At 47.9% G+C, this 27,460-nt stretch overlaps 1 protein-coding gene across 1 annotated transcript in view; it reads left to right on the plus strand.

Moving 5' to 3' along the window:
• The window catches only part of LOC144818836 (uncharacterized), a 1,999,126-nt gene that overhangs the window by 1,196,498 nt on the left and 775,168 nt on the right, over positions 1-27,460 (plus strand).

Here is a 27,460-nt window from a genome sequence, read left to right on the forward strand (position 1 = left end):
ATTTCTCTACTCTTCGACTCCAACGGTGCAGGTAGGGATGCCCGGGTTCAAACCCTGTTCGAAGTGCGACCGACTGATGTCGGTTACGGACCCTCATCCCGGTGCCTGAAGTGTTTAGGCCTCGACCACGACGACCGCACCTGCTCCGACTGCCGAGCCCTGACGTCTAAAGCTAGGCGGGAGCGGTCCCGCAAGCGACTCGAGCTCCGGCAGTCGGCCCCACGCCGTTCCAGGTCAAGGTCCCACGGGAGGTCGAGGGACCGGTTGCGGGGTCGGAGTCATCGCAGCTCCAGGAGTGGACATCGGTCGTCAGGATCCAAGTCCTCAGGTAAGAGGCATGAGAGGTCGGAGAGACGTCATCGTTCCTCTGACCCACCCCGACGCTCGCACGATGCGGCCGGGGGTTTGGGTGACACCACCCACGCGGCTCCGACTGAGTCGCAAGCGTCGCCGCCTGCCCCACACCTTCGGGTCCCTGGGCACGGCACGGCGCCTGAGGAGGTAGAGCGGTACCTCATGGCCATGAGGTCCCTCCCTCCTCCGCCGGGGCCCGTGGCACCTCTGGGACCAACGGTCCCGACTGGAGGATCTAGCGAGTCGGGTGCTTCGGCCCCGACGCCGTTGGGTGCTGCGGCCCCGGCGCCGCCGGCGACTTCGGTCCCGGCGCCGCAGGACCTCACCGAAGCCGCTTCCGGATCCGTGTCGTCGCCGGTCGACCTCACGACCTCACCGGCGCCGGCCCCGCGGGTGTCGCCCCCGGCACCCACTGTGGACACCGTCCCCAATCTTCCCTTCGGTCCGACTCTGGCGCCGGAGCGGCGCCGTTGGGCGCTGCTTCCGACGGCCTTTGGAGATTTTTATTTCGATGAGGAGGCCCCGTCTGTTGACCCTGTTTTACAGGAGGCGGGTGCCAGTCTCAAGAGGACTGGACATATGAGCTTGGGGAGGCCAGTGGTATTCACACTTCGCCAGACACTGGATTTGTCTCCCCTCCCACCGTGGCTACGGAGGACGGGGCTGCTTACAGTGTAGTGTTGACGAGGGCGGCCAAGGCCTTAAACCTTGAGCTCCCCGTCGCGGCCGTGAGGACTAACCTCCTCACTGAGGTCCTTAAACCGCAGGCAAGCTCCAGTGAGCCTCTGCTGCCGTTTAACGAGGACTTCTGTGATGTTCTTGTGGGCACTTGGTCCAAGCCCGACACAGGTCCGTCTGTGGATAGGAACGTGGCCAGACACTACCGCCCGGCTCCGGGCGACCCTTGCTTTTTGTCCACCCATCCTACCCCCGAGAGCCTGGTTATCCAGGCCTCCACTTCCCAGACCGCATTCCCGACGGCTCCGCCCGATCGGGAATCCAAGAGATATGAACAATTCGGGAAGAAAGTGTTCTCGTCCCTGAGTTTGGGGCTGCGGTCTGTCAATACCACATGTCTCTTGGGCCGCTACACCCACACCCTGCGGGACACGGTCGCGGACGTACTGCCACAATGTCCGGAGGAGGTCCGGGCTAAACTCACCCAAGCCCTTGTGGAGGGCCGAGATGCAGCGCGATATTCCATCCGGTGTGGGCTGGATACCACGGACTCACTGGGCAGGGCTATGGCAACGACGGTGGCGGTTCGACACCACGCCTGGTTGAGGTCCGCCAACTTTTCGGCCGATGTCCAGGCCACTCTTCTGGGCATGCTGGTCGATGGCTGTCGCCTCTTTGGCGACAAGGCAGACCATGTGCTTGAGCGTTTTAAGGACTCCAGGGCTACGGCCAAGTCCTTGGGCCTCTCGGCCACACGCCAGCAATCGGGTGCCTTTCGCTCCTTTCGTGGCCACGGAAGAGGCGCCCCCACACGTGCTGCCAACCACGCACCGCAGAATGTTCAACAGCTTGGTGGCGGCCGTGGAAACCGCTGTGGCGGCGGTCGGGGACAACAGCGAGGCCAGTCCACACCTCCCTCGGCAGCACCTGCCTCAAAACCTTCCTTGTCCGTGTTTTCAGGCCCATGTGACGCCAGTGGGGGGCAGGGTTTGCCATCACCTCTTCCACTGGCGCACTGTCACGTCGGACAGGTGGGTGCTGCAAATCGGGCGAAGGGGCTACTCCCTCCCCTTCGAGGCGACCCCTCCAGCCATGCCACCGCAATTCCACCGCGTGTCGGGGGATCACTTGCAACTTCTGCAAGAGGAAGTCACGGCCCTCTTGGCCAAGGGGGCAATCGAGCGCGTTCCTGGGCCAGAAGTAGGGTGTGGTTGTTACTCCCACTACTTTCTGGTACCCAAGAAGGGCAAAGGGGGCCTACGCCCTATCTTGGACCTACGGAATGTCTACGGCTTCCTCCGGAAGGAGAAGTTCAAGATGCTGACTTTGGTTCAGGTCTTGACTGCCCTGGACCCCGTAGACTGGATGGTAGCGTTGGACTTGCAGGACGCTTATTTTCACATCCCTGTCCTGCCGGCCCACCGGCGTTACCTGCGGTTCACAGTAGGCCACGAGCACTTTCACTTTACCGTGCTACCCTTCGGCCTTACCAGCGCCCCACGGGTGTTGAGGAAGGTGATGGCGGTGGTCGCAGCTCATCTGCGCAGGTTAGGGGTGTCAGTCTTCCCCTACCTCTACGACTGGTTGTTGAAGGCGGGCTCGCCCCAGACAGTCGTCAGCCACCTCCAGACTATGGCCGACCTCCTGCACTTGCTGGGGTTCTCCATCAATGTGCCGAAGTCGCACCTGTGTCCCTCTCAGAAGCTCCTCGTCATCGGAGCGATTCTAGACTCGGCGCAGTTTCGGGTTTACCCTCCCGAACAGCGGGTTCGGGATATTCAGGCTCTGATTCCGATCTTTCAGCCTGTATCCCGTGTCTCGGTCAGGTTGACGCTGCGGCTTCTGGGGCTGATGGCCTCCTGCATCCTTCTGGTGCATCACGCCCGGTGGCGGATGCGGGCTCTGCAGTGGACCTGAAGTTTCAGTGGGACCAGCATCAGGGCAACTTGTCCGATCATGTCTTGATCTCGGAGGGCACTGCAAGACAGTTGCAGTGGTGGCTCACGGACCTCGATTGGGTCAGTGACAGATCTCTCCCTACCCCACCCGTAGCACGTGGTTGTGACGGACGCGTCCCTCCAGGGCTGGGGTGGCCACATGGGAGAGGTGGAGCTCAGAGGCCTCTGGTCTCCGGCGGAGTCCCGGCTCGATATCAACTTTTTGGAGCTGCGGGCGATCCGTCTAGCACTGAAGGCATTCCTCCCCTCTGTCCATGGGAGTGTAGTGCAGGTGTTCATGGACAACACCACCGCCATGTGGTACTGCAACAAACAGGGCGGGGTGGGGTCGTGGACCCTATGCCAGGAGGCTCTGCGTCTCTGGCGGTGGCTGGAACGTCAGGGCGTGACCCTGGTGGTTCAACACCTGGCAGGTTCTCTGAATGCCAGGGCGGACGAACTCAGCCATCGGTGCATGATGGATCACGAATGGCGTCTGAGCTCGGACGTGGCGCAAGGCCTCTTTCAGCAGTGGGGAGAGCCTTGGTTAGATCTATTCGCCCCCGAAGAGAACGCACAATGTCATCAGTTCTGCGCGTTGGAATTTCCAAGGCGGCACTCGCTCGGAGACTCTTTTCGTCGCGAGTGGAGTTGCGGTCTATTGTACGCCTTTCCGCCTATACCACTTCTGCCCAGAGTGCTGAAGATCAGGCGCGACCGGGCCCAGGTTATCCTTGTGGCTCCGGACTGGTCACGAAGATACTGGTATCCCGAGCTACTCATCATGTCAGTCGATCCCCCGATTCGTCTGCCTCTTCGGGAGGACCATCTGTCGCAGCAGCAGGGGACGGTCCTCCACCCGAACCTGTCCAGTCTCCACCTACAAGCTTGGAGATTGAGCGGCGGCAGTTGAGGCCATTTGACTTGCCTCATGAAGTCTGTAATGTCATTCTGGCAGCCAGGCGTCCCTCAACAAAGTCGGTATACGCCTGCAGGTGGAACAGATTTGTGGCATGGTGCACACTAAAGGCTGTGGACCTTCTCTCTGCACCCCTTTCTGAGGTTCTCCTCTTCCTTCTTTCTCTTGCCCAGCAGGGCTCTGCTTTGGGCACTATCACTTTTCCGCCTTCTTAAGGCTACCTGATCAGCCTTCTTTGTTCAAGTCCCCTATTGTAAATAGGTTTCTAAAGGGCATCACACACATGTTCCCTCCTGTTCCTTTCGTGATGCCCCAGTGGGACTTGAACCTTGTGCTTACTTATCAAATGTGTGCTCCCTTTGAGCCACTCCATAACTGTCCTCTCCGTCTTCATACTTTGAAGAATGCTTTCCTGGTTGCCATCACCTCTGCCAGGAGAGTGAGTGAGCTCAAGGCTCTTTCTTATACACCTCCTTTCCTTTCTGTTCATCCGAAAAAGGTTGTGTTGCGGACAAGACCTTCTTTCCTGCCCAAGGTTGTCACGGCCTTCCACATCGGGCAGTCCATTTCTTTGCCCACCTTCTTTCCGCCTCCGCATCCCTCGAAAGAGGAAGAGAGGCTCCACCGTCTGGACCCAAAACGTGCTCTCTCTTACTATTTGGATCGCACACGCCAGTTCCGGGTGGATGACCAACTCTTTGTTGGTTACGTGGGCGCTTAGAAGGGAAAGGCGGTGCACAAGCGGACCATCTCTCGGTGGATCATCTTGTGTATCCAGGCATGTTACTCCTTGGCTAAGAAGGAGCCCCCTGTTGGATTGAGGGCTAAATCCACTCGGGCCACAGCGACTACCACTGCCCTGGGCCGGGGAGTGCCCTTGCAGGATATTTGCCAGGCAGCTACGTGGGCCTCGCTGCACACGTTTGCAAGACACTACTGCCTGGACAGTCAAGTCCGAAGGGATGGCTTCTTTGGCCGTTCTGTCCTCCAGGACTTTCTGGTGTGATTATTGGTTCGCAGACCCACCACCGGGGTTGGTATTGCTGGGGTATCTATTCTAAGGTAAGGAATCTATAACCAATGTGTCTCTTTCAGATGCACAAGTTACTACTTGTGTAATGATATATCTGTAAGAGACATTAGTTAGTGATAGATTCCTTACCGACCCACCCATCCTCCCCGTTCTGCGAACCGATATCTAGGGTTAAGGTCATCCCCCTTTCAGGGCCCTAGTTTCATGGCCCCAGTGTTGGTTCTATCATGGCTCTGCGAATCTGGCGCGGAAAAGCTGTGTATCAGAACTGATGTCCGCGCGCATGGGCGGCGTCCTAGTACTCTGACGTCATTCCGGCGCTAACGACGCCGACGACGGACGCGGAACCGCAGATGCCTGCCGGCACGCAGGGGTATTGCTACGCAATGGGGGTTTAGGGGCAGATCATGTCCTTTCTGTCTCATTGTGTTAAGGGGTGAAAGAAACCATGCACCTGTCCTCCCATAGGCGCACTGGGAGGTGCCCGTGGAAGTTCTGCCCTGCAAGCGGCTCTGAGCTCCGCTTTAGTGAGGTGCCCCAGTGCCCCTCTGGAGGTATAAAATATTTTCAATTGCATTTCCAGTAATGTACCTCCATAGCCTGGTTCATCTCCATCTGCAGATTACAGGCTGGAGTAACTCTCCGGATGAAGGAGGCAGTGCGGTGGCCTTGGTGGCGGCCGGTAGGAGGGGACGGTACGGTGCCAGTCCTCTGCCTCCATGTCAGAAGCGGCCCAGCCCTGCAGCCCACATCCACCGATGGTGTCAGTGTGCTGCTGACGGATTAGTGGTTGAGTCCTGCTGCAGGGGTGCAGCCAACACTGTAGACTAGATGCAGAACTGTGGTGGACCAACATGTATGGCATAAGTCATTGTGGTGATGTAGGGCACAGTTGACATTAGTTAACCCCCCATGCCCCCGGTGCTAATGCATGCACATGTCCTTCCCCGCCTCTTTTTAATCCCATAAACCGAGGCAGGGAGCAGCGGACCCCTCCGTTCACCCTTTCACACAATGTGTGCTTCAATACCCAGCAATGGCACCATTGAAAGGCTTCAGAGTGCCCGAGCCCGTACAGTGCAAATGGAAAAGAGGGGTGTGTGTAAAGGTAGTGAGTGGAAGTAACCCCAAGGCGAGCCCACGTCTTCCTGCTGTTGATGGACCTGGGACTACTCTGTTCACATAAATATTGACCTCCTAAATAATGCCTGAGCCAAAGCTGTGACCGCCTGACCCGCAGTTTGCACACAGGCTTCCGCTGAAGACTCTTTTGGTGATCCCACCCACTTGTTGGGAGCCACCCACGGAGTAGTTCATGGGTGAGAGCCTCACTTGCAGGTGCAAGTATGTCTGCTTTTATGTAGTGTTTTTTATTTTTTGCAGCATGCTACACGTGCCCTGATATTCGCTTCAGGTCACGCGGCCAGTTTCAATCTTGGTCAGTCTCGGTGGCCCCCAAGGGCATAGGTCAGAGTCTTCAACCCCCCACCCTGGATGCTGAAAGACAGAAAGGACAGAGATGGAAGCAGCTCACTTATCTTTCATAGCGCCTCGAGAGAGTATCCCGAGGCACTCGAGGATGAGCCGGTGGTCGCCTCTTTCCATGAGGGCCTGTGTCAGTCAACGTCTGGGGCAGTGGTGGTACAGTAAGGACCACGCGGGGCAGTCACAGGTAAACTTGTGCGCAATGAAGGGTTTTCGAGTGCACAGCAGCCTGATGGGGCTGGCGGTCCTTCCGCAGTCAGGCTGGTCTGTTTTCGAAGCATGCAGAGGGGTTTTATTTATTGCGCTGGTAATCGTGTCCCTTCAGTGCAATAGAAACAACAACTACCCTGCCAGGGTATATTTCGCGGTCCCCAAGGGGATCCTTCAGTATCAATGAAAGGTGACACAGAGTATGTATCAGAGCCAAGTACACATCACACAAGGTTCATTTTACTTTTTTGGGAGGGTTTATTTGATAGATTCATATAAAAGGTTTATCTGGGTCATTTGCACTGACATGGATTACATTTAACTCCACATATCAAGAGAGAGAGGGAAAAGGGAAACCAGTTTCTCATGATACATTAATCACAGAGAAAGGTTCACAAAAAATATATATATATAAATGTACCACACACTCCTCAACACACCAACTAAACTCACACTCGCTTTCAAACTAACCTAATACAAACAACAACGTCACATACACCTATTTGTAAAATTCACAATAGCGCATCAGGGCCTGCAGAGACAATGTAAGGTAACTGCATAGACAAAGGTCAGGTTGTGGAGGCAGGCGAGTAGAAAAAGGATAGTTAACAATTGTAGGAGAGTAGGGTCTGCAATCCTATGATCACCCAGATTTTTGCTTTTTGCTTCACTGGTTTACGACTTTCCCTGGCTGTGGGCCTGCTAATCAGACCCACAGCCTAGCTGTTCTCTCTACTCCAAATTGTACCCAGGTACTGAATTGGCACTGGGCCCTCTCAAGTCCCTGTACTCAGGGCTGAGGTGCACCCAGAAGTCTCCCAGGGGCTGCAGCATGTATTATGCCACCCCTGGGCTGACTAACTAAATCAGACACAACTGGCTGCTTGACAGCTGGGGCAAAGTGGTGTAATCACCCTTTGCTTTAGATATAGTATTCCTATATCTAAACCTAAATGGGCACACAGATCTCCTATCAGTCACTCCTATGGCAGGCCTTAACAATCCTGAAGGCAGAGTGCTTGGAATCGTGTGAGATGGTGCTCTGGCATGAGCTGAGCCTGTCTGCGGCTTTCGGGACCCATCCCTTAGCCGTTTCCATGATATCGCATACCATATACTCTTAAGTGCATTATAATCCTCGCGGTTATATGCCAACTCTGGTATCGCTTTATCAAAACATGTCGAGTAAGGTGTCATACGAATTGGAATACTAACCCCTCGCCAATTCTGGCGACGGGGTTAGCATTCCACCCTCCTAGAGGGACACGACATGTATGTAACCTGTAACCCCGGTTAAAGTCAGACATAGCCTTAGCTCCACAAAATGGATGCTGCCACCGAGACACAAGTCTGCCCTCCTGTTGCTGGGAGTCCTCACAGAGCAGAAGGCAAGGACTAAGGGTTTCCTGTCAGGAGCGGTGCCAGCACCGTCCCAGACAGGATTTTGTGTATCCTAGGTAGGCAGGGCTTTAGAGGAAGGTGACTGCAAGTGGCACCCCGGTGCTCACTATGCATAGGCCGGCTGAAACCAGTTCCAGGGGCACTCCAGCCCCTGGCCTGGGGAAAGCCCGCCAAAGGAGAGGGGTGTAACCACCCCCCTCCTGGTCCCACCCATAGGGCAGGACTTAGTCGCGTGCCAGACCCTTTTTGCAGGATAAAGGTAGGAACTGGCCCCCTTCCAAATCAGATCATCTTTGAATCCTGAAACTACTTTCCACGAAAGGAACTCAAGACTTCTTCACAAGATTCTCCCTTGTGACTAAGGAGTAGTCACCCTGCAGCAGCAGGCACCAACCAAGCATCGCGGTTTGTTGCCAGTCTCTCCTTCGGATCAAGACTGCTCCAGCACGACGAGAACCGGCTTCCCTGGCACCTCTGACCTCAACCTACATCATCAGCCCAGCTGTGATCCGTGGGTGTGACGAGACCTCTAGGGACCGGCCATCTTCAGAACTGCACGACGCTTGTCCAGCACGACTCCCGAGTGACCCTCGACTGAGTGCTTTGGGGTAAGAGAAGCCCCGACCCTGAGCAGCTCCAGCACCGAAGTTCAGCCCCCCTGCATCCACGAGATCTGCGTGGGGCCCTTCTGCTCTTTGCTGCCAACCGCGTTGTCCAGGTCGCTTGCCCGTTTGGCTAGTGGCCCCCTCACGACGACAAACTCTGCTGGTCTGGTTGCTCCAGACTAGCCCTTGCTCCCCTCCAAAAGAGGAGCACCCTGGACCCTCCAGGTCCACTCAAGACGCCATTTTAGGTCCACCGCGTGGGCCTTGCATTTGCCAAGACTTGTTGCCCAATCCTGGGTCCAGCGACGTCGACAGCAAGAACCTTCGTGGGACAGCTCGCACCTCCATCCTGGTCGCCGACAACGCCTCCTGGTCCGAGAGACTGCAGAGCCCAGCAGCGCCCACTCACCTGGCTGAGGTGACTTCGTCCGGTGCCATCCTGGTGCCCACTCAAATCACTGGCTAGTGATTCAGAACTTGGTCCCCTCTGCTTACAGGTTTCTTCTTCCCTGATCCAGGCTTGGATCACTCCGAACTTTCTTCACTGGCCGCCTGCCAGCAACTCTTTCTTCAGGCTCCTGGATCTTCAACGAGGGTTTCCGACGCAACTTCAACCCTATGCAGCCGCAGCCCCTGGGCTAGGTAACCTGAGTACTCCGGTGCTCCAGCATAGTCCAACACCCTAAGTGTTCGGATCCACTCTTGTTTTCGACCCACCTAGTCGGGTTCGCCCGAGAACAGTAACTTTGCAACTGCTAGCCTCCATAGACTTTTTCCCGCCTTACGCGTGAGAGTTCCCACTCTGCACACGACGTCCACAGGCCTCCTGCATCTAATCCCAGTGTTTAGAATTGTAGGCCTAGCGATTCCTGAGTCTAGAAAAGTATTACTTACCTGCTAGCAAGTTCGCATTCCACTTACTGAGTATATGGTTTTTCGTGCCCCTAGGGCATTTGTGTAAATTGTGCGACTTAAAGTATTTTCGTAAGAGTTTTGTTGTGTGCTTAGCTCCCTGACTCATAAAGAGTTCAGGGTAGTCTTGTTATAAATAAATATCGGTTTATTTTCATAACAACTTGTGTGGTGTCCTTTCACTTGGTGTTCAAGGGGTAATGTGATGGTAAAACAGCTGGCTTAACACGCCCTCCTGAGTCTTAGCCTTAGACTGCTCGTATCCATGCTACTAGGATAGCTGGTCTATAAGGTTGACTTACAACCAATCATCAATAAGGGTTGTTTGGACTGATACAAAGTGCTCACTAGAATAGTGAACATTATATATCAGGCCAACTTCTCACAACAATAACTAGCCTTCTGCCATCCACAAAGTTCACGCCAACGCGCGTTTCGGTGTAGGGCCTTTTCAGGCCGCACCTTCATTAGGGCGGAGATGTACCAAAGAGTGGGGGCTCACATACAAATCCCAAACAACATGAGGGTTTTTTTTTTTGCACACCAGGGAAGTGTAACACGTTCTCCAGGCTGCAGTGTTTTACATTTTTTGCGCTAGCAATAGTGTCCCATCACACATTTATTGTGCTAGCAATAGTGTCCCATCACACATTAATTGCGCTAGTAATTGTGTCCCATCACACATTTATTGCGCTAGTAATCGTGTCCCATCACACATTTATTGTGCCTTTTAGTCATGTTCCATCACATTTATTCTGCCAGTTCTCGGGTCCCATTACACATTTATTGTGAACGGAATGCTGGCTCATCACACATTTATTGTGCTAGTAATAGTGTCCCATAAAGCCAGTTCAAGGTGAATAGAATTGTGTGGAAAATCAGAGTAAGTGCTCTTTAAAGGTTTTCTGTAATTAGCAGGTAATCCCAGCCAGTCATCCCATCCGGGGCACTGCCAGAAGAGGAAGCGTCCAAAGTATATACGAGTGACAGACCGCGTCAGTAGAGGGCTATTATTTAGAGAGGAAGGAAGGAAAGCTAGCAGGAGGAGTTAATGCACACATCTGAGAGCAAGATGCAGCGACAAGAAGCGAGGGTGGAGCCGACAGTGTAGGCAGCCATCTTGAAGAGATGAGAGAGCCTGAATTCATAGATTCCGCCCCCAGGTTTACTCCCGAGCAAACACGCTTCCACAAAATTTCAGGAGACTTGAGTGGAGTGCCTCAAGAATATCTGGCGAAAACCATATAGAACAAGCAATGGCATAGCCAATAGGTCTCGCCTTTGGGACCTTATAAGTATTTGGTTATCCAGCACAAAATCCTTGTTATTTATATGGAATATATTAACCTATTTACTGAAAAATACTTGGCTACTTTCAGACCATTTCGTATGGTGAATGTTTCAAGCCATTCCCCCCCTTGCCCCTCAAACTCTCACAAATGCGAGACCTGTTGCATGCTTGTTTCCTCAGGTCATCAGGCTTTAAGCCTTGTGGGTCTTGTGCATAACAGATGTCTGCCATGGATCCTCATTCCATGTTTGAGGTGCTTTGAAGAACACCACTACTCCAAAGATTGTGGCTCCTTTTAGAAGCTGAAGCGAAGGTGCTAAAGGAAAGCTTTTTGAAACTTCTGACAGCGTGGTTGACGCGATAATTGGAGACTTCACAATGGCCTCGGTCTTCTCCTCGTGCAGCGGGCCATTCAGAGCCGTTCCTGGAGCCGGAGCCATTCCCTTTGGCATCTGTTGGATCCAGCAACGTCCCAAGGTAAGCGCAGGTGAAGTAGCAGTATCCCCCAACTGTGCCACATGAAGAATCGGTATCTTAGGTTTTCTCCCGTACGCAGGTTGAGGAGGCCGTACACGACTCAGCCCCGTCTTTCCGGTAGCTGGGGCATCAATGGCCTAAATGAGAGATTATTATAACTCTCTAAATGTTATCTTTGGGTCGCCACCATCCCCTGAACCACCGTTTGACCCAATGGAAGTGAGAGGAGCCACGCCGGTGGGTTCACCCTTGGTGTCAGTCGGGCCCTCCGAGTTATTGGGTTCTCGTTTGCCGACTGCGCTTTGGCACAGGTGCACAGCCCTTCGGGGTTTCCAGCTTTGGGGTTTATCCTCGATCAGTCAGCTCTGTTGTTGGCGTCAATAGAAGCGATTTCTCCTCCTCTCGACATAGAGATGCCGCCTTCTCGGCATCGGTCGACATCTGGTGCGGAGTGAATGGTGCCTCCTGTGAAGAAAGTTGTCCTTATGCTTACCTCTCATGGTGGTACCTCGGAGAGTCACCTTTTGGGAGATGATACGGAGAAGTCTGGGAAATTGCAACCTATATCTGAGGCTATATCGCCTCTTATGGAGGAGAATTCGTTGTCTGCAGTACGGGGGCTAGTAGATGGGATACTTCCCCACCTTAGGGTCTTCTTACCCCTCCTAGCCTTGCTACTGAGGTGAGTTCCTCCTTTACAGATATGTTAAGGAGAGTGGCTATGGTCTTAGAGTTATCTCTTACTTCTGTGGAAATTCTACTGATCCCCTGACTGATATCTTCTGTCAAGGTTAGACATGGGTAGAGCCTGTTCTCTATAGTGAAGCCCTGTACAAAATTTTGCTGGGTACTTGTGCCTAGCCTAATGCGAGTGTCACTGTGGATCGTGGTATATATTGCAGTCACCAGCCTGCTCCTGGAGATCCGGCTTGTGTCTTCAGACATCCTTCTCGTGGATTAGTGGGACAGGCTGCTTAAGCTTCCCACAATATGGATACTCTACCCAATGTCCCGTCGGATAGAGAGTCTGGTAGACCAGATGCACGTGACAATCATTTTTTCCTCAAGTTCTGCTTTAAGGTCCGTTAATACGTCTTGTGTTCTTGGGCGTTTTTCTCACTCATTGTGGGATTTATTACACACTATGTGGCCGTCTCTTCCAAATGACCTCCAATCCAAGCTTGATCAATTTATTCAGGATGGCCAACAGGCAGTTAAATTGATAATTAGATATGGCATGGATACTACTGATTCAGTTGGTCGGGCCATGGCATCCTCTGTGGCACTACGTTGTTGTCCCTGGTTACATTCTTCAGGCTTTTCAGAGGCTGTCCAAGCTGCATTAACCGATATGCCCTTTGATAGCACTCATCTTTCCGGTACCCAGGCTGACTTGTCTTTATGGCATTTCCATGATAGACGAGGTGAAAGAGTCCTAATTTCTCTCTTTCTAGTTATATGCCCCTTTAATTTTTTCCTACACTAGGCTTGTATGGGGGATGCTGATCTTTTGTTTCTCACATGACGGGTCATGTTTTGGCAGTTAAATAGTGGGCTAAACTCCCCCTGTTTGTGTCACCCGTTGTAGTATTCCTCCAGTTAACAGATATTCTTTCGAAACTGTCTTTGGGTGGTGGTGTACAAGGATACCTATTGCATAGGTTTTTCCCTTCCCATTTTTTTCCTCTGATGATGGCCTTCATGCTCATGAGGTCATTTGCTTCTGATATTTTCTTCCGGTTAGGAAGTGTACTTATGTCACCTGCTCCTTTGTAAGCATTTCGGCATGCTGGTGTGCATTACTTTTGACTTTCAGTATTTCTTATAGGGGCATCTGGTTTAGGTCCCTTGTCGGGTTCTTGTACAGAGAGCATGCTTATTCTTTTTGGCTACTCTTCAGTGGAGTTTTAGGCCGTTCTCAGCAGTCTGTTTCTGGCTTGACCCAGGTTCTCACTAGGACATTCTTTTTTCATCTGTCCTTTTCACTATTTTTAGCAGTGTGCACTTTTTTTTATTGAATTCCTATAGTGCAGGGGCTGGATTTACTTTAGGTGATTTTCGCGACGATTCTGCTACTCTGTATGATAGTGGCTCTACCTGCTCCGCCACGTTGTGAGGTGTTGGCGTTGACTCTCATTGACTGTGCATTAGTTATTGTCCCTTGACGATACGCACAACTCTTTCTAAGAGCCTTTACATATGGTAGGGTCATGTCTCTACTTCCTATTTTTCCAGGTTACCTCCATTCTTTTCTGGGGGTGTCGGCTCCAGCTGAACAGGGACAATACAGAGATTATGCTTTTTGGCAAAGCGACACTGCTCTGGTCTGCCAATTGATGGCCTTCTGAACTTGGCTCAGCCCCTTCACATAAGCAGTTAGTGAAAAATCTTGGAGTGAATTTAGATCAATCAGTTTACATGAAAGACCAAGTAAATTCCACCAGCGACACATCTTTGCAACTATGAAGCTCCTAAAAAAGGCCCTCCCTTGACTTCCGACAGCGCTAGGAAAACTCTTGTCCAGACTCTCATTACCAGCTGCCTGGACTATGGAAATGCTCTGCTGACATCAGTAAATGACAACATGCTGTCCAAGTTGCAGACGGTGCAGAACACTGCTGCTCAGCTAATCAGCAATATTCACTCTCGCTCCCATGCATACCTCGGAAGCTTCATTGGCTGCCGATTAGAAAAGGCATAATTTTTAAACTGTTGTCTGACACACAAGGCACTCCACAAATCTCCCCCAGCACACCTGTCAACTTGATTAATACCCTATATGCCCTCTAGTTGCCTGTTGTCCTTTGATAAGTTGCTTCCGTTTATCCCTCGCATACGTACCTAAAGACAGGGGGGTTATGTGAAAAGTTAGCCTGGCGTATGATGTCCACTATTCTAGTGGGCATCTTGCACCAGTCTAAGCGACCCTTATTGATGGTGGTTGTAAAGTCAACCTTATAAACAAGCTATCCTAATGGTAGCATGGACCAGCAGTCGTAGGATAAAACTTCAAAGAGCATGTAAAGCCAGCTGTTTTACCAATTATAATCCCTTGAATACCAAATGGAAGGACACCACACAAGGTATATATAAAATATATATATGTATTTATTACTAACACAACCCCTCTGCACTCTTTATGAGGTCAGAGATCGAAGTACATCACAAGTTACTCAATTAACATACGATAAGTTGCACAAATACAGTTTTGCCCTAGGGGCCTCACAAACCATATACTAAGTAAGTGGTATAAGAACCACTTTAGAAATAGTGAATAGTCCTAGGGAATCGCTGGGGCTACACTACACAACCAAAGGTTAGGAAGTAGGAGACCCACGGGAGACGCGTGCACTGTCTAAACACAGTCGCGAGTTACCATTGACTTATAATGGAGAACGAAGAAGTTACAAAGTTACTGTTTAAGGGCACTTCCGGATGGACTACGACAAAACCCATTTAGACTAGTACACTTCGAGAGTCAAGACCCATGGGAGCACCGGAGTACTAGTGTTTCCTCACCCAGGGAAGCCGGGTGCATAGGTGCCTTTTTGTGTCGGGTATCGTTGATGCTTTCAATGGAGATCTGTAAAGAATTGCTACAGGCGGCCAGAGGAAGAGTGTCCGGGTGGATTGAAGAACTGAAAAACCTGTAAGCAGAGGGCACAGAGTCTGGGTCACTAGCCAGTGACCAGGAAGGAACCAGGCGATGTCGTGATGATCTCAGGTGAAGAGGTGAAGCTAGTCTCTGCAGTCACGGGGACCAGGAGGCGTCGACGATGACCAGGAGCTGGATTCGAGCTGTCCCACTAAGGATCTAGTGGACTGCGGTGTCGGTATCCGGACTGGACCCAACAAGCCTTGTCAACCGCAACCCACGCAGGAAGTGAAGATGGGCTTCAGGTCAGACCAGCAAGGTCTGGGGAGCTTCTTCTTTGCAGGGAAGCTGGAGCAAGCCTGGAGCAACCAGGAAAGCAAGATGATTACAAAGGTTCGCCTTCAGGGGGCTTACTAGCCAACAGGCTAGCAACTGGGAAGACGCGTCGAGCTGAAATGCAAGAGGGGGCCCCACGCAGCACTCGTGGAGTGAGGGTGGCTGAGCTTTGGTGCAAATGGTGCTCAGGTCTGGGGCTTCTCGTACCCCAATGCACAACTGCGAGGGTACCTCGGTAGTCGAGCTGTTAGCAAAATGCAGGCTGCCTAGGGAGTCCAGTCCTACGTCTCTCGTGTCAGCTTTGCTGTGGATGTGGGTCTGAGTCAGAGAAGTCAAGGTCCTGCGTCGCTGAGTCTTCGGGGTCCGTCAGTAGAGTCGACAAAGTAGACCGGCAAGTTACTTGTGGTGCCTGTTTGAACAGGGTGGCCACTCCTTGACCACAAGGGAGATGTCTTCAGTCTTCTAGTCAGTATAGAACGTCGAAGGTCCAAGAGTTCGTTTCAGAGTTTCTTTCCATGATAACCTAAAGTCCCAGGGACACAGCTCCTATCTTTATAATAATCTAAGGGACTGGATTACCTGCTAGGTCCCTCCTAAGGGTGGACCTGGGAAGGGGGTGGTTCTCTTCCAAGGGATACTCATTAATAGTCATAAGCACTGAATAATCTCCGCCCATGAGCTGGAACCCGGAACACATAATAAAATACATATATATGTGTAAATATATAACAATAGTACATAGTACTAAACAAATTATACACATATACATGTATAAACCAATAATATGCAGCCCAACATAACCCATAGGCTAATAAAGCCATCATTACATACTTTCTGCAGTATGAAAATAAACTATATAAACAATGCAACAAACAGGCATGAGCCTAAAAAGCATTCCATAACCAGCAAAACCTTTTATTTTCATCAAAGAATCTGTAATAAAAGGCAATTAGCCTAAGAAGGCTGCATATAGAAAAACTATCCCTGTACAGAAAATCAGACTGACACCTCGCTATTAAGGCCTCAGAGAATCTGAGCACTTTGCCTTTAAGGCCTCCAGGGGAACTCTGTTCCCATCATGCCCCACAGGTGATAGTTAGGTCAGTTTTTTTTCCGGCTTGTTCTGTGAGGAACCTGGAACTTGAGCTCGGCTGAATTTGACTGTTTTCAGTCAGAATTTATTTTTTTCCCGTCTTTTTTGACAGTATTGGTTATTGGTGGTGTTTTTCTAACTTTTCTGACTAAATCTTCAAAAAAAATGTTGTCAGTTATGCCACCTTTATTCTAGAATTGTCCTTCCTGTGGGAAGAGGTCTAAAACAGATTCTCATTCTGTTTTTGTGGTTTGTTTATCTTCCACACATGATGTGGAAAAATGTTATCATTGCCTCAAGCTTTCCAGTAGAACTTTGAGGGAAAGAGAAAAGATTCGGCTTTTGGGGCTTATGGAGAGAGAAGGACATCGTGAAAAGGGGGCAAGGAGTGTATTGTCATCTTCTCAGTCAAAGCGTCAAAGATCTGCTTCTCCTAAAGGTAAAATAAAAAAAAGATATCAGGAAGCGTCGACGTCGAAGAAAGGGAGTGCGGCGTTGAAACCTAGATCGACGTTGACGTCGAGACCAGAGAAAACTGCATCGACGTCTAAGACATCGCCGGTGAGGCATAAGTCGGCGTCGAAGCGGAGATCGAGGTCGCCGTTGAGAAGCTTGTCTACGTCACGACATCTGGTGTCGGTTGCTGTGAGGACGACGTCAAGAGTAAGGCGTTTGACGTCGAGAGAGAAAGTGCGGTCGACGTAGAGAGGAAGAGTGAGGTCGACGCCAAGAGAAATATTCAGATCGACGTTGAGAGATGAAGGTACAACGTCGAGACCTGAGAAAAGGAGACGATCCTGGTCGCCGTCGAGACATGGTGCGACGTCGAGGCATGCCTCTGGCTCGAGGCATGAAAAGGTCCGGTCGGCGTCGAGAAAACGTTCGACGTCGAGGAAGCAGACGTCGAGGTCTCCGCCACCTGTATCACTGTCGGCATCGAGGCATTCCAGATCAGCCTCTCCGACCTCTCATAGGTCTTTGTCGAGGTCTGAGTCGGCGTCAAGGGCATTGGGTGACCCTCCAAGGTCTGCATCACACGACCTGCAGTCAAGGGCATCTGTGGACAGGCCTTCAGTGGTCAGAGCCTCTCCGCACCAAGATTCTTCAGTGGTGGCGCATTCTGACTCGACGTCGAGGAAGTCCACGTCAAGAGAAAGACAGTTGGTTCCCAGAGAGGTGCAGACTCCAGCTTCTGGATCTCCGCATTCTATTAGGAGTTCTTCCTCATCTGCTTCTTTCTCTTCAATGGGAATACAAATTGTGCAGGTTTCCCCGGAGGGCTCTCCGGTGCGTAAAACTAGAGAGCATCCGTCATTGGAAGATGCAACCAAGGCCTGATCAAAGACCACTTGCTGTGGAGGCTTCGAGACCACCGGCTGGTGGTTCTCCAAGGAGATCTAGAACTCCAGTGAGGCGGCGTTCACGCTCTAGGGAGCGCAGTAGGCATCCGTCTACTACCCCTGAGAGAAGGCATAGATCTCCTGCTTCTTCCCCTACAACAAGGTCTTCTTACAGGGACTATTCGTCCACGATATCAACGCCACTCTCCTGGGTTTCTCCTGTGGATGATTTAGGAACCTTCAATGAGGTATTGTGTCGTGGGGCTAGCAAATTCAACATTACGATGACAGTGCCTCAGGTGAAGTAGTCTGTCATATTTGAGACTTTACATCATAAGTCCTCTGCTAGGCCTCTTCTTCCATTGGTGCCTGGTTTGTTGGATCCGGCAATGAAGACATTCTTGACGCCAGCGACAGTGGGATCAGAGCCTCAAGAATTGCAAAAAAATATATGGCACTGGATCAAGATCCCCTTTTCCTGCGCACAGATCCACCACCAGATTCTCTCATAGTGGCGGCAGCCAGGAAGGCCCATTCGGCTATGTCTGTCTCATCTGCTCCACCGGAGAAAGACAGTAAAAATATGGACTCCTTGGGCCGAAGAATGTGTAACACAGCTGGATCTGTCATGAGTGGCCAGTGCTGCCGCTTTACTGGGTCGCTATGATCGCCTGTTATGGCACTCTATGGCTAGGTTTGCGGAGAAGCTTCCTAAGGAAGATCAGAAAGATTTCCTGGAGATTGTTGAAGAAGGTGGATTGGTGGCAAATCAAAGCATTAGTGCGGCTGCGGATTCGGCGGATCTTGCAGCGCACGGTTATGCCCACGGCATATGCTCCAAAAGGTCGGCTTGGCTGTGTCTCATGGGTCTTAAGCCAGATGCCCGAAGGAAAATAGTTAACCTACCTTTCAACTGGTCGACATTATTCGGATCTCATGCGAATGATGAGATGGCCAAGATGAAGTCGGAGTTGGACACAGTGAGCCTGGAGAAAAAGAAAGACTTCCGCCGTTGTCATTTTCCTCCTTACGACAAGAGGTCTTTTCAGCAACGTGGGCAAACGTCGAACTGGTCTTCGCAAAATCAGAGCCAGAACCAACAGAGGTCTCAGTTTCAGCAGCGCAGACCTGGGCGAGTCAGAGAGGAAACAGACAACAGTCCTCTGCTGCAAAACAGCCTCAAGAGCAATGAAAAGAAACTTCCTCCGCAGCCGTGGTCCACTCCGGTAGGAGGAAGCATTGAGTCATACTTGGACGAGTGGAGAAGATTAACAAAGGACAGGTGGGTTATCGGCATTATCCAAAATGGCTACCTCCTCAAATTCAAGAAACCTCCTCCCGTTATCAGTCTGAAGACAATGTTTCATCACAGTCTAAAGGTTTTGCAAAAGGAAGCAAACATCCTTCTGTGCAAGAAAGCCATAGAGAAAGTTCCTTGTCCACAGCGAAACCAAGGTCTCTACTCCCGTTTTTTTTCCTGGTGAAAAAGAAAGGTCCTAAAGCAGAATTCAGGCCCATACTGGATCTGAGACTGTTGAACAGATTAATTCGAAAGGAGAAGTTTTGAATGTTAGCGCTCCATCAAATATTCCCCCAGTTACATCAGGGGGACTGGATGTGTTCCATCGACCTGAAGGATGCATATTTTCATCTTCCAATCTCCAAAAGGCATCGCAAATTTCTCAGATTTCAAGTATCTGTTCATCACTACCAGTATGCAGTACTGCCATTCTGGCTAAAGTCAGCTCCCCGAACATTTTCCAAGTGTATGGCGGTGGTTGCTGCCTTCCTTCGGAAACAGAGGATTTTCATATATCCTTATTTGGACGACTGGCTCCTAAAAAGTTTGTCCCCATCTCTGTTGGAAGATCATTTGTCAATATGCCTTCACCTCATGCACAAGTTGGGTCTCCAGGTCAATTTCAAGAAATCGATTATGAATCCAACTCAGCAGATCCACTACCTAGGAGCTCTTCTGGACACAGAAAGAGAAAACGTGTGTCCTTCGGAGGAGAGGTGGTTATCAATCAGGTCAAAGTGTCAACTTCTTCGTCAATCCACTTATCCGACAGTTCGTCAAGAATCCTCTCTTCTGGGATCCATGGCATCGTGCATCTTCATAGTTCCAAACGCAAGATTGCACATGCGTCCTCTGCAACAGTGTCTAGAGGATCAGTGGAGACAGAGGACGGGGTGCTGGGAGGATCAAATTCTCCTTCATCAGTCCGCCAAGGACTCCATCAGGTGGTGGATGAAGAGATCACACTTGATGCGAGGAGTTCCTTTTCATCAAGATCCTCCTGTTCAAACTCTGATCACAGACGCCTCACTCCAAGGTTGGGGTGCTCCGCAGGTACAAGGGCTATGGTCCGACTCCGAGAAGGGCTATCACATCAACCTGCTGGAGATACGGCGGTTCATCTAGCCCTCAAGTCCCTGTTTACATCATTCCAGTCTCGGTCCCTCCTGGTGCAAACAAACCATACAACTACAATGTATTATTTAAACAAGCAGGGGGGTACCCGGTCCAGGGTTCTGTCCATAGAAACCCAGACCATCTGGAATTGGTTACTAGCAAGAGACTTGTCGATAACAGCAGTGCATCTGCCGGGGTCCCTCAACTCGCAGGCGGATTTCCTAAGCAGAGACTTTGTCGAGGCTCACAATTGGGTTCTCAATGACGAAGTCGCAAACAGTATTTTTCATACATGGGGAACACCAGATATCGATCTGTTCGCAGACGTGGAAAACGCAAAATGCCCCTTCTTCGCATCCAGGTTTCCCCAGAACGGGTCTCAAGGGAATGCCCTTTTGATAGACTGGTGTCAGAACTTACTGTACGCTTTTCCACCGACCCCGTTGATACCAACAGTAATCAACAGGATGTACAAAACCGACTCCAGGATGATTCGGATTGCCCCCGAGTGGCCACGCCAGTGGTGGTTTCCAGATCTCCTTCAATTGTCGGAAGTGCCACACAGGAGATTGCTGTGTCGCCCGGATCTTCTGTCCAAGCAGAAGGGGGGAGAGTGTTCCACCCCAATCTGTCCTCCCTACGCTTGGCAGCATGGCTCCTGAAGTCATCCAGTATGGACACTTGCAGTTGAATCCTGATTGTATGCACATCCTTAAGGAGGCGAAGCGGCCTTCTACAAGGAAATCCTTTGGATTTAAATGGAAACGATTTTTTCTGTGGTGCGAGTAATGGTTTTGATCCTATCCATGGTCAGGAACAGGTGATTTTGCCTTATCTCGTACATTTAGCGAGATCTGGTCTTCAATTTAATTCTGTTAAAGTCCACCTTGCTGCGATCACAGCCTACAGAAAATCACCTACTCAGACCTCCTTCTTTAGGATGCCTGTAGTGAAGGATTTTCTGGAAGGTCTAAGAAAGGTGTATCCGCCAGTCAGGTCACCTTCTCCACGTTGGGAGCTTAATGTGGTGTTAACTAAGTTAATGAGTGTTCCTTTTGAACCTATACATAAGGCTTCCTTGCAACACTTAACTTGGAAGGTAGCGTTCCTGGTAGCCATTACTTCTGCTCATAGAGTGAGCGAGATCCAGGCTCTGTGTTGCAAAGAACCATTCACTGTGTTTCATTCTAATAGAGTGGTACTCAGGACGCATCCTGCTTTTCTGCCCAAGGTAGTGTCAGATTTTCATATTAATCAGGCCATAAACTTGCCTACCTTTTTCCCAAATCCTACCGTTCCTGCTGAAAGGGCTCTTCATTCCTTAGATTTGAAGAGGGTCCTTAAGTTTTACTTGGACAGAACAAAGACTTTGAGACAGTCAGACCGTTTGTACAGTAACTATGGTCCTATTAATACAGGCTCTGCAGCATCTAAGAGGTCCATTTCTAGATGGATTGTTTCTTGTATTCTTTTAGCTTATCAGTTGTCAAATAGGTCTTTGTCAGGAAGACCAAAGGTGCATTCTACAAAAGGGAAAGCTTCCACCACAGCTCTCCTTAGAAATGTTTCTATGGCAGAAATCTGTAAGGCAGCTACTTGGCTTTCAGTACATACTTTTACTCGCCATTATTGTCTGGACTCAGACACACAGGCAGATGCACAGGTTGGGCAAGCATCTCTCAGAAATGTATTTGCTAATTCTAGCTGAGATCTGTGTTAAAGCTGTTATTATTTTTTCTGTTTGCCCGCGTCTTGTGGGTATGAGCTTGCTACTCTATTCAGTGCTTATGACTATTAATGAGTATCCCCTGGAAGAGAAGAATTAGTTACTTACCTGTAATCCTAGTTCTCTTCCAGGGGTATACTCATTAAAGTCATAAGCACCCTCCCGCCTCCCCGGGCGAGCAGTAGCTTTATGTTTTTTTTTATATATTAATATTGTATTTCTGGATGGAGATACCTGCTAAGTTTACTGTACTGTATAAAAGAACTGACCTAACTGTCACCTGTGGGGCATGATGGGAACAGAGTTCCCCTGAAGGCCTTAAAGGCAAAGTGTTCAGATTCTCTGATGCCTTAAAGGCGAGGTGTCAGTCTGATTTTCTATACAGGGATAGTTTTTCTGTATGCAGCCTTCTTAGGCTAATTGCCTTTTATTACAGATTCTTTGATGAAAATAAAAGGTTTTGCTGGTTATGGAATGCTTTTTAGGCTCATGCCTGTTTATTGCATTGTTTATGTAGTTTATTTTCATACTGCGGAAAATATGTAATGATGGCTTTATTAGCCTATGGGTTATGTTGGGCTGCATATTATTGGTTTATACATGTATATGTGTTTAATTTGTTTAGTACTATGTACTATTTTTATATATTTACACATATTTATGTATTTTATTATGTGTTCCAGGTTCCCGCTCCTGGGCGGAGATTATTCAGTGCTTATGACTTTAATGAGTATACCCCTGGAAGAGAACTAGGATTACAGGTAAGTAACTAATCCTTACACCCCTTTCCCTTTGTCCAGTTGTGCGCCAGAGCGGGGCTGGAGTGCCCCAGCAACTGGTTTGAACTGGGCTATGCATGGAGCACCTTGTGTGCCCCAGGCAGTGTCTCTGTTTGCAGCACTCCCTGCCCAATACACTAAATGCCTGTCTGAGGAGGTGCTAGCACCTCCCAAGGCAGGAAACCTATTGTCCAGGCCTCCCCTGCCGGAGTTTCATCCAGCAGCAGGAGGTCAGACTCGTGTCTGTGGCGGCAGCAGCATCCATTTTGTGATGCTGAGGCTCTGTTTAACATTAACCGGGTAAAGCAGTAACCAACATGTCTTCTCCCTCTAGAAGGGTGGAATGCTGCCCCCGCCACCAGAATTGGCGGGGGGGGGGGTAGTATTCCAAAGTGTTTGACACCTTACACAATATGTTTTGATAAAGCCAAACCAAAGTTAGCATTACCCGTGAGGATTATAATGCACTTAAGAGTATATGGTATGGCTATGTCATAGAACAGCTTTAACGAGATGGTTCCGAAAGCTGCAGAGGGGCTCAGCTCATGCCAGAGCACCCTCTCACTTAAAACCAAGCACTCTGCCTCCAGGATTGTCGAGGCCTACCAGTGACTTATAGGTGCATTTGTATATATATATATATATATATATATATATATATATATATATATATATATATATATATATATATATATATATATATTCACTGAAAATACCATAGGTTTCGTGTTTTATATAGTTAGGAATTCGTTTTTAAAAAACCTTTGAAATTCACTCAAAAAACTATGTTTTAGTGGTGTTATAGTTAGCTGGACATTTTACTCATACAAAACCAATGAAATTGCTCCTATATAGTTAGTTGTACTAACTATATTTCGCGCACCCGCAATCCACTGCTGATGTCACATATTAGATCATTCATGACATGGTCAGTGACATCACTGATGACATCTCAAATGACATCACTGATGACATCACTGATATCATCCAGTGAATGTGGTTTGCTTCGTTATTTAAATATGCATTATATATATATATAGCAATTTACATTGAAGAAAGAGTGGATATATATAAATAAATATTTGGATGGAGGATTTAGTAGCAGTGTAATTGACTGTTTACTTGACCAATTTATAATGTCTCACTAAATATAGTGGATAGTGACTAAACTGTGTGAATATCTGAATCACTTTGTCAGTTGTTGTGTAAACTGATTCTACAGTTGGTTACTAGCTATGTGAAAGTCTATATTGGCTATTGATTAGTTAACTGAGTATTTGTATGGGAGTGTGAAAGTGTGTGTGGTTCGGTGGGGGGGTGTGACTGTCCAAAGATGTGGGAATAGTTGATTAAGTAGATATATGAAGTTAAAACTACATGTTCTAAAGTTTGGGTGAGGGAATCTCTTTATGGGTGTGGTGATGAGCAAATATATTTCTCAAAGGTACAGGTCCAACAAACTAGAAAAATAAAAGGCAGTGTATGTGTCAGTTGTATATAAATAAGTATACATAAGACACAATGATTGTGTGAGGGACTGTATGGATAACTGTATACTTGTAATAATGATTTTATAATTCACTAAGTATGACTTACTATCTAAATGAATAGAAGAAGTGGTGTTTGTATAAGTGTTTTGCTAAGTAAATATGTAAGTATGATCCATTGTTTGCATAAGTGAGTAGGATGACTTCATATGTGAATAGGATGCGTGCTGTTGTTTAATGTCGATATAGATGTATAAGTATTTTTGATAGTGTTCTATTGTTCATTGACAGCATGTATGAGTGAATCCATAGGTAAGTGATTAGATGTGTGTATACATCTATGAATCACTGAGTGGATTTTTAGTTACTTGTATTGCTGTGACAATGGATTTAAATATGATACTCTGTATTTTACAAACAGTGACGAAAAATTGTAAGTGTATGAAAAGGTCTTTGTGATTGTCACGTGGATGATGTCATCAGTGATGTCATCAGTGATGTCATTTGAGATGTCATCAGTGATGTCACTGACCATGTCATGAATGATCTAATATGTGACATCATCAGCAGTGGATTGCGGGTGCGCGAAATATAGTTAGTACAACTAACTATATAGGAGCAATTTCATTGGTTTTGTATGAGTAAAATGTCCAGCTAACTATAACACCACTAAAACATATAGTTTTTTGAGTGAATGTCAAAGTTTTTTTTAAAACTAATTCCTAACTATATAACTCCTGAAACCTATGTTTTTTTCAGTGAATTTCAAAGGTTTTTTAAATGCTAATTCCTAACTATATAAGGCCTGAAACCTATGGTTTTTTCAGTGAATTTCAAAAGTTTTTTAAATGCTAATTCCTAACTATATAAGGCCTGAAACCTATGGTTTTTTCAGTGTTTTCAAAAAAAAAAATTGATTGGTTAACTGGCTTATTAAGTGTATCTTAGTGAATACATATATTGGCGAGTAATGTTTAAATATTTAAATATATGCATGAGTGATGTAATATGTGACGTCATCAGCAGTGCATTGCAGATGTGCAAGTTATAGTGAGTCCAACTAACTATAACGTGGGAATTTCAATGGTTTTATGCGAGTAAAATTTCCAGCTAACTATAACTGGTGTGAAACCTATGGTTTTTTCAGTGAATTTCAAAGGTTTTTTAAATGCTAATTCCTAACTATAACTGGTGTGTAACCTATGTTTTTTTCAGTGAATATATTTATATATATATATGTCTCTGGTGGCCATCTTGGGAGAGTGCATATCAGAATTCTTTTAATGAAATATAAGAGGATTTGAGAAGTCACTCAAAATGTGCCCTAATTTTTCTTTCTTCAGCACTAATCATAATTTCTATGGCAAAATGAAACCCCTCATTTTGTTCCTTTTCAAATTAAATGTATGAAGTGTTACCACTTTATTCCAATCAAGATGACTTCAGGTGTGCCATACTTTTGTCATAAGTAAGACTGTTAGCGTTCTAGTTGTTCTTTAGAACACTCTGGGACATTCATTGGGCTATAGTTGGGCTACATCTGGCTGATATTTGGGCTACATTTGGGCTCTTTTGTCTCTGGTGGCCATCTTGGGGAACTGCATATCAGAATTTTTTTAATGAAATATAAGAGGATTTGAGAAGTCACTCAAAATGTGCCCTAATTTTTCTTTCTTCAGCACTAACACACTGGGACATTCTGTCACTGGGCTATAGTTGGGCTACATCTGGCTAATATTTGGGCTACATTTGTTTTTTTTTGTCTCTGGTGCCCATCTTTGGGCTACATTGGGCTACATCGGGCTACATTTGGGCTCTAACATATATATATAGCCCAATGTAGCCCAATATATATTTTTTCAAAGTTAATTTTCGTAAAAACCACTGGAGCACATATCTTGAGACATAGCAAAGGCACATCGGGCTACCAGTCCCTACAATTTTGCCAAGTTTGGTGGAAAACCATTCAGCCGTTCGGGCTAAAAGTGAGTCCAACCGCCCTATGGAAATTAACATGGGGAAAACACGTTTTGGGACCCCCCTTTTATCTCGGCCCCCGCTTGACGAATCCCCCCCAAACTTTCAGGGAAGGAGCGGAGCGCCGCAAGGCAAAGTTAAGGAAAATTTCAGAAAGGTTCCTCAACCGGCGCCAAAGTTATTCTCAATAGAATGTTGCGATTTCCCTATGGAAAACAATCCTAACTATATATACCTACTGGCTATCGCCAGTAGGTAATATAAAATTTCTATGGCAAAATGAAACCCCTCATTTTGTTCCTTTTCAAATTAAATGTATTAAGTGTTACCACTTTATTCCAATCAAGATGACTTCAGGTGTGCCATACTTTTGTCATAAGTAAGACTGTTAGCGCTCTAGTTGTTCTTTAGAACACTCTGGGACATTCTGTCATTGGGCTATAGTTGGGCTACATCTGGCTGATATTTGGGCTACGTTTGGGCTCTTTTGTCTCTGGTGGCCATCTTGGGAGAGTGCATATCAGAATGTTTTAATGAAATATAAGAGGATTTGAGAAGTCACTCAAAATGTGCCCTAATTTTTCTTTCTTCAGCACTAATCATAATTTCTATGGCAAAATGAACCCCCTCATTTTGTTCCTTTGCAAATTAAATGTTAAGTGTTAACACTTTATTCCAATCAAGATGACTTCAGGTGTGCCATACTTTTGTCATAAGTAAGACTGTTAGCGCTCTAGTTGTTCTTTAGAACACTCTGGGACATTCTGTCATTGGGCTACATTTGTTTTTTTTTGTCTCTGGTGGCCATCTTTGGGCTACATTGGACTACATTTGGGCTCTAACATATATATAGCCCAATGTAGCCCAATATATATTTTTTCAAAGGTAATTTTCGTAAAAACTACTGGAGCACATATCTTGAGACATAGCAAAGGCATATCGGGCTACCAGTCCCTACAATTTTGCCAAGTTTGGTGGAAAACCATTCAGCCGTTCGGGCTAAAAGTGAGTCCAACCGCCCTATGGAAATTAACATGGGGAAAACATGTTTTGGGACCCCCTTTTATCTCGGCCCCCGCTTGACGAATCCCCCCCCCTAAACTTTCAGGGAAGGAGCGGAGCGCCACGAGGCAAAGTTAAGGAAAATTTCAGGAAGATTCCTCAACCGGCACCAAAGTTATTCCCAATAGAATGTTGCGATTTCCCTATGGAAAACAATCCTAGCTATATATACCTACTGGCTATCGCCAGTAGGTAATATATATACATATATATATATATATATATATATATATATATATATATATATATATATATATATATATATATATATATATATATATATATATATATATATATATATATATATATATATAAATATATATAGCGCTTCAATAAGGACTCTAAGT

The sequence above is a fragment of the Lissotriton helveticus genome, chromosome 2_1 (genome assembly GCF_964261635.1).
Source record: "Lissotriton helveticus chromosome 2_1, aLisHel1.1, whole genome shotgun sequence".
Lineage (NCBI taxonomy): Eukaryota > Metazoa > Chordata > Amphibia > Caudata > Salamandridae > Lissotriton > Lissotriton helveticus.